General features: G+C 37.5%; 1 pseudogene; it reads right to left on the bottom strand.

Moving 5' to 3' along the window:
- Nucleotides 1-315: 315 nt before the first annotated feature.
- LOC120124960 lies at nucleotides 316-4,182 on the bottom strand (annotated as a pseudogene).
- Between the last annotated feature and the right edge of the window lie 4,522 nt (nucleotides 4,183-8,704).

Below are 8,704 nucleotides of genomic sequence, written 5' to 3'. Positions count from 1 at the left end.
ATACAAACGTTACATGACACACATATATTAACATAACTATAGACCGCACCAAGCAGATGATGACGCACATGTGAGAGCCTTGCCATCAACCACTTTATTAAATAGGTTAATAGGCTATATTTAAAGATTTGAAAAGATATATGCAATTAATATAGGAATAGGGTCTACTTCTTCACATTACCAACTATGTACACATTACACAAAATACAATTATATTTTCCTGATATATATGAATATATATACATTGTTTGCATAAAAAATAATATATATATATATATACATTTGTTCATATATATACATACACTGCCAAGCATACAACTATACAATTTACCTCAAGTCGGATACTGGTACATGTATTGGTAGGAGCATGGACTTCCAAAATAAGCCCTCCTAATTCGTGGAATACCATAAAAGAGTCGAATCACACGAACATACTATCCTACCTATGTTGTTATGCCTCTTGACTAAGGTTGTCTACGTCGGATAATGCAGAAAAAGTAGGAAGCCAGTTCTACACGAGTTCCACCTGCTCCAAGCAGCATCTGTGATCCGGGGTGATATGACACGGACAACACAGCGTAACTTTCAAGTATTTCTCGTGCCACAAGTCAGCCCGGCAACAAAATTCCATGTCATGTTGTCTTCAATCATGTTTTCCGAGAAGAGTTCGGCACCGAATGGTGTGAGGGAATGCATCTGTGTCTGCAAATACATATAACAGCAGAACAAATCATTTATGGTGAGCAAGAGATAAAAACAGATATAACTGCAATCGGACATATCAGATATCATCTTCTCAAAACTTTAAAGCTTTCAGATTTCATTTTAATAAGCAATCATCCGAAATAAGGCGACAACACATGGACAGAGAAAAATAATCAATTTAGAATCTCGACTAGAAACAGAAAAGAAGTACCAACTGCATTCCATACCATCTAATCTGCACAAGAAAACAAAGCTATCACAGAGGAAAAGGATTTCCAACAATACCATAAAGTGCATATCCGGTCCGTCGTCATCAATTACAAGTAAAGCACCACCTGCTGGTGCACTGGTTGAAACAATTTCAACCTTCCCCCCAACCCGGGTTCGTAATAATGCACCCTCTATCAAATTGCTCAAGGTTTGGCGCAAAGCGGGTTCTTCTATAGCCACTTGCAAAGGCTGTGAGAGTTCACTTAATTCCACCAAGCGTTGCTGCATATGAGCAAGAGGTCTCACAGCATCAACTAAATCAGTGAGTACATCAGAAATATTGCAGGAGTTTCTGACAAAAGAGAACAAGAATAATCAAAATAATAATAATAATAAAAATACTGCTAAACGAAATCAAAAGTAGAAATATATTGCATTTCCAGTAAGGGATGGGTCCGGATTGCATTCAATTGCAATGCAACCAAGTGATTTATTCACAAGGCTATTTAGAGGAAAGATAAACAGTTTAACCTATATTCAGCTTTAGACTACAAAATAGACTCACAGTAGTTCAGGCTATAATCTCTATAGTCTCCAATAATTAGCATCATAAAACAATTTTCTACATGATTTCTAAAATCAAATTTCAACAGTAAATGAGGTGTCTACAACTGGAACATAATTGATATATTGAGCACTGTTCTAGTTTTCCTTTTCATGAGGTAATGGACTCAAGTAATTTCCCGAATGATATTGCAAACCTGATCCCATTTTCTTGTAATGGGGCAAGAGCCAGTGGTGGCATTGGCATCTCCAAATCCTTGCCTGTTGTACATAGAGATAGTAGTAAGCCAGAGGTTTCTGACTTATTGCTGGAACTATCCCCAGAGAAATCATTTGATAATTGAGATCTTAGCGGCCCAGAACGGGTACGAGTTGAATTGCGCATCTTTTCAAAGATTCTTCATGTAGCGCATATATATTAGCCTAAAGAAAAGTCAGATGAGAAAGTTAACAGTAGTGAAAATGTTGCATTCTTCATATAAAAATAATATCTGACAGAAGTCAAATCCATGAGACGATTGATTGGAAAATCACCTTTGTCAAGTGAACAGCTCTTGTAGTTCTGTAAGGGTGTCCTTGATATGGTCACCTTGCACTAATATGTCTTCAACAATGTCACGAGAAATCTGCAAGATATACTTTCGTTAATTAAATAGAAGAGAATCAAAAGATTAGAAGCACGAAACCCTTGAAAACCGAAAAGTAGGACCAACATTTTTCAGATTGTCCAAGAAATAACCTCTTTTTTTGACATGGGTGGACAGCATTTTACTCAAAGTCCATATGCTAGAAAGAGGACTGCGAATCTGTAGAAATTTTGAAGTTCAGTGAAAATCATGATAACTTGAACCAAAGAAAAGAAATATGTATCCACAGCAGGAAACAAAATTTAACCTGCTCAACAAGAGCACCCATTCTGACATTGTTTTGCCATGTTGATTGCTGTAGTAGACTAGCTTTCTGTGGAAGAAATACCGTTATGACAACTTTTCTATGCAACTTGGAATGCACAAAAGTTGAAAAATGTAGAGAGACATTCTAGACATATGACCAAAATAAATGATAAAATGAGAAAACATGATCATTACAACAATTAGAGAAGACTAAATTAGGTTCCTTAGGTTAAGAATTTTGTCACAAAACAAATTCAGCAAAAATACAACAAGAAAGTTTGCCTTGGTGTATAACCACTCCTCAAAACAAAATACAAATCCCTCTTTCCCAACAAAAAGCAACACAATAAAACTAGAGTTTGAACCATCAAGTTGCAGTAAATTGAAAACTGACACATAATGAGTAGATTCAGCAAACGTCTATGTCGTTTATGGAATTTTTCACATCCATGACGACTTTCAAGACTCAATTACCTGAGTGCAGATGAAGAGAGATGAGCCTCTTAATGAACGAACCGCTATGCTTTCTAAAACTAGGGGACCAGGAATGGTGGAGCAAGTGAGATTATTGAGCACAGAACTTAGGTAGTTGCAGTCGCAAAGGAGAGTTTTTCATGGTGACTTGGCAGAAGATGTATCAAATTCGTACCCGAGTCGTGCAATATTTCAGCAAATCAAACAACATGCTATCCATTAAACTTGACTACCAGTTATCTAAACCTGATTACTCTGATAGAATAGAATTGCATGAACAAGTTACTCTCAGAGTTGGAATGTAGGGTTTTGATACCAAATTGTGGGGCATTCATATACAATGTTGGAAGTATGAAAGATAACAGATAAATGTCATGAGAGTGACTAACCTGATCCATAACATAAGCCACAGCTAAAGTACGAGATATATTGATGCATTCGATCTTTGATCAACAGTAAATATGTAATTTTGCCTCATGGGTTCATTCTCAAGAGACTGAAGTTCCCACATTTTTTTCATACGCAGTCTTGGAGGAGGAGAAGACAACGCATAAGTCCTCCGGAGTCGAGCAATGAAGCATGTCCCCACTTGCAGTCCCCTGCGGCACATTCTCCATCTCCGGGAGCTCCGCCACCAAGAACCGACACGAACGGATGCTTCACCATAGGAAACACCACCGCTCTATGTTCCCTCACAACATCCATCTGTTGACTCGAAAGCGCGGCTTCAGCAGCACGCAGTCCGGCGGGGACAGTGAAATTCCCGATAGGAACATGTCGGCGGTTTTTGACACCGGATACGACGTAACTCGACGGAGCTCGAGCTGGTCCATGACGTAGCTACCGGCCGGCCTGACGTAAACGGAGAGAACGGCTTCCGGATCAACGATTCGGCGAAAGAGGTCGAGTTGTTCAAGGCAAAGGCGCTGGAAGTCGGGGGTAGGCATGATTAATTTGTGGTGCGGTGGTCGTTTTTCTCTACCCGTTGAGTGAAATCCACGGGGGAGGTGGAGACTCTGCGGATGGAAGAGGAGACGGCGGATGCGGAGGAGACCAGGGTGGGTTGCGGTTGCGGGGATTCATCGTCGTCGGGGAGGGTGGGAGCGGAGACGGGGCGGAGGGAGGTGGAGCTGAAGTTGAGGGGACTGAGAGAGGGTCTGGGAGGAGGGACGGAGGAGATATGGTGGAGGAGGGCACGTGGAAGGGCTTGATTGGTGGAGGAGTTAGGCGGAGAGAGAAGCAGTTGGGGAGATATTGCAGAGAGAAGCATTGTAATGGAAGTGAACAACTGGTGTAACCACCGATGCTGGCAATGTGTGGAGCAGATAACAACAAAAGTTAAAGGGTAAACTATGTTTGTCATCACTCAACTGACCTTATTTTTATTTAAGTCACTTAATTTTAAAAGTTCTCAATTTGTTTATTTAATTTTAACAATTGAATTTTTTTATCACTTCATCATTATTTCTATAACAGTACAACGTCACGAATTGTTTTGTTAATATTTAAACTATACATGTGATAGTTAATATTTTATTATTAAATTTTATTATTTTTTATTAACTCAATAATTCATAAACACAATTCTCGACGATCATCGTCACAACTTTCAACTACCCTCTAAGCAAAAAAAAAAAATCAATATCAACGAGAGAAAAAAAAAACAACAATCAAAATCAGAACAAAAGAAAAAAAATTAAAACAAAGAAAAAATTGAAACAAAGAAAAAAAGTTTACATTCAAATTTAATGGATCTTTGATAATCAAATCTTATATTTGAAGACCTCAACAATAGAGAGGTCCCTCTTCGAACATGGACAACATATCTCTGTTTATGTTCCGTTCAACAACAGATAACAAAGATCAAAGAATAAGAAATTGAAGCATTCAACACTAAATTTGTAGATTTTGAGGTTTTCCTTTCAAACAAACATCATATTTACGATTAAAAAAATGAAATAAATTTAAGGGAAAATTAAGATACTCATCAATCATCAATGATGATAAATAGAATCATGATTTATTCGGATATAAAAAAAGAAAAAATGACTTTTGCAAAGATAAAATATGTATAAATTTAACTTTCTGTATTGATGAACATATATATCATTTAGTGATATTGTATATATTGTGAAATGATTAAAAAATCAATATTCAGAGTTGAGTGATGAAATGAAAATTATAAAAATGAAGGGACTAAAATATGGATAAGATAAAAGTTAGTGATGGAAATTGTAGTATCCGAATTAAAATCAAATGATTAGGGTGTTTAGGCTGCAATTCAATCCGCGTCTCGTCCTTGTTTCGCGCTCATGAAACATCTATCTACCCTTTACCATTCGGACAGTTATCTAAAACGACAACCGTCCATGAGAGGACTGGGTTCCTTTGGTTATTGGACTAATGGAGCCTCATTCCAATCTCTTCACCACGTTGTTATATTTATGGAAGTCTACGCATTATTATATTTAGGTTAAACCACATAAATCATCACTTAACTTTCTCTTCAATTCTATTTTAGTCATTCAAGTTTAGATTTTTTTTTTAATTTAATAACTAAATCTTATACATTAAATTTTTTGTCACTCCTACGTTAATTTACTAACATAGGAATAACTTGACATTTTAAGTTAACCTTTTCCATTTGATTTTATCCATTTTCTATCTTTTATATATTTTTCTTCTTGGAACGCATAGCTAGAACATCGACTCCAATAAGATGCAGAGCCATTTCACAAAAGTTTAATACAAATAAGTGTCCAACTATGCATCGAAAAACGTTTAGTATTTAAAGAATTTTCGTTAAAATAGGCGCCTAATGTTTCAAATGTTATATTTTAGGTGCTCGGACATTAATCGTCGTAAAATATCTCTATTAAATGGCACATGCCATGTTCTAGTAATTTTAATAAAAAAAATTTTAAAATAAAAAAAAATTTATTGTTAATAAAAACAATAGCCCCCACGTGCTCCTTCTCTCCCATCCTATTTCTCCATCCCTTGTCCCCTTCAATAGGTCGCTAGCCGGCCGACGGTGATCATCATCGCCACCGGCGTCGATCCCCAATCAAACCCTCATTGACCTTTCATCGTAACATGTCACCGTTTGTCGTAGAGAATGATTCAAAATTTCATCGATTTTTAAGCCACCGCCTTCGTTTTTCCTCGATTCCTACCGATTTCGACATCCACAAGCCACACCACTGTCACTAGTCGCACCATCGTGCAATTCCGATCAAAATTCAACTGTTCAGCGATGACGATGATGGTCGGAGATGGCCGACGACTGTTTGGGTTAGGAAGTTGAAATTAAGAATTAGAGATTTGGATTTTGGGGTTTTAAATTTAGGGATTTTTTTATCACGGTAAGGATGATTATTGATCAATGAGTGAGTAACGACGAGTGAGTGACCGTTCGACGATGACGATGGTGGCCGGAGATGGGCGACGACGGTTGGTAATGAGGTTAAAATAAGATATTTTAGTTTTTAGGGTTTTTTTTTATAATTTCAATAAAAAATAGGTTTTTTCAAAATAAATTATTTTTTCTTTTTAAAATTAAAAATAATATTTTTATTATTAAAAAATTGAAAAAATAGACGTTGTGCACCTAAAAGTGTAACTGAAAAAAACGTTAGACCTATTTTAACAAAAAAAATCTTTATATACTAAAATATTTTTCGAGACATAATTCGAACACTTATTTTTATATTAAGCGTTTCAAAAATCCCTAAAAGGGTTATCTCCTATCATCCCATGTTGTAGGCAGGCAGCTTCGTTTACAAATATGTGCGTGCATGCATGCTTTTTAATATATATATATATATATTCTTTGTATGACAATAACATAATTCCTCACTATAATCGCACTTTGGGCTGATCATAAGTCATCAGCCAACAACGCTCTTTTTCATCGTCTTTCACATTAGACTTGTATTCTGAACCATCCATTGATATGTTGCTCTCAATTTTAATAGATGGAGATGAGAATTAATCAAAATCCAACTCAAATAGCCTTAGTGCAAAAAGCTTTCCTCTGTGTACATACTGTGTGGCTGCAGACATAGCAAAACACTGGACATCGGAGAACTGAGTAAACGTTGACCCCCACTTCCCAGCCTGGAAATCCGTGAGGAAGACAACCCCATTAGGAATCAGATTCCCGTTGTAATTCTCTGGATTCCTAGATTTATAGTCTACACACCTGCAACCCTTGATAGCTAAAATGTATGCAAGTTTCCATATTCTGATCCGAATGATTGTGATTGAATAGTGTGTCAAAATTATTTCATTACTTTTCCAGTTGAAGTTGGCCAATCATTGGAAGCAACCATGTAGTTGATGAGTGGGTGATTAGACAAGTTAGGTCAGAAGATAGAGTCTTGTTCAAAGCAAGCAGCCAAATACATAAATTTCATCCTAGGATGGCATTCTCCATATCAACTTGAGAGGGTAAAAGAATACAAAACTGCGTGTCTATATATATATATTATATTTTGTGTTCAAGATTTTATTTTTTCCTATATCTCAAAGTACTACTCTTTTGATCTGATCACGGTGTTAATCATGCATGATCCGATAGGAATTCCGGCTTGCTTTTCGTCTAGTGATCACCCTGATGAGCCAACAAGCGTAGGCAGATCGGGGCAGAGTGTTTTCAAGTCGGTATATCGGACGAAGCTTGCTGGTGAGTGTCGCTTGATTACGGTCACGTGGTGCAGGTACCTTTTACGTCGTGGTCTATCCGTTTCGGTTCAAGGACTGGATGGCTACGAGCATTGCAGGTGCAAAGTCGAGCTGAAACTCTGGAGAAAACAAGGCTCAAAGCATTTCGTCATCGACGGTATAACTGTCGATGTGGTTTGAGACCTCAAGGCAGCCAAGTTCGACGGATAGACCTAGCTGCGATCGGATTACTACCTCGCCATTGTTTGCGAAGACGAGGTCATTTTACTCTTGGGAGATCAAAAAAAAATGCTTATAGAAAGACAGGCTGCAGGCCATCTCTTATTGAACCAATACTAATCTCCAGGAGGGAACATATATTTGGCAAGAGGAAGTTCACAACGAGGGTTATGTTTAACGACAAAGAAACCTTTCACAATGTCTCGGTCGAATGCAACTCTGACGGAATCGATCCGGTATTGGAGATAAGAGTCAATAGGAAACTTGCAGTTGAAGTTAAGCATCTGCAGTGGAAATTTAGAGGTAATGAATCCCTTAATGTTGGCAAAATGGATTGCAAGTTTTCTGGGATGTTCATGATTGGCTCTTTGGTTCGGGTCCGAGACATGGCCTTTTCATATTTAGCCCGATTCCATCGTCATCACTGTCGAATCAGGAACTCGACTCTGCATCAGTAGATTTTGGTTCTGCAATGAGTTCATCCAGGTTCTGCTTATTTCTCTATGCCTGGAAAGTGGAATGAAAGAACAAATTCGTGCTTGTTTACATGATTAATTATCGTTATGACATCATTCTCTGATAATTAAAGCCCTTTTCAACATGATTGAGAATTGAGAGGTTCCATTGGAACACAGGGCCCGGAACAGAGCTGGAAGACAGGATTTGACAAGCAGATTAGAGGACTTTCGGAAGTTTCTCTAAGAACGCTTCCATCTCCACTGTCAAATCAACATTTTCCCTTTGTTTTATTGTGTGGTTTAGTTTATTCAGATAAATTTTTAAAATCTTGTGTGTATGGGGATGATATTGTATGCAGTAGTTGATGATGATGTATACGTTTTTGTCCTGCAAATCAACAATGTCGTGCTCGCAAGTTACTTGAATTATGCTCAAGTCAAGTCAAGCTTTGATCAATTGGAACTCAAGCACAAATAATCGAGTTCGAAATCGAA

The sequence above is a fragment of the Hibiscus syriacus genome, unplaced genomic scaffold, assembly GCF_006381635.1.
Source record: "Hibiscus syriacus cultivar Baekdansim isolate YM2019G1 unplaced genomic scaffold, ASM638163v2 tig00110429_pilon, whole genome shotgun sequence".
Classification (NCBI taxonomy): domain Eukaryota; kingdom Viridiplantae; phylum Streptophyta; class Magnoliopsida; order Malvales; family Malvaceae; genus Hibiscus; species Hibiscus syriacus.
Note: the sequence above shows the minus strand (reverse complement) of the source record. Positions and strands in the feature narration are given on the sequence as shown.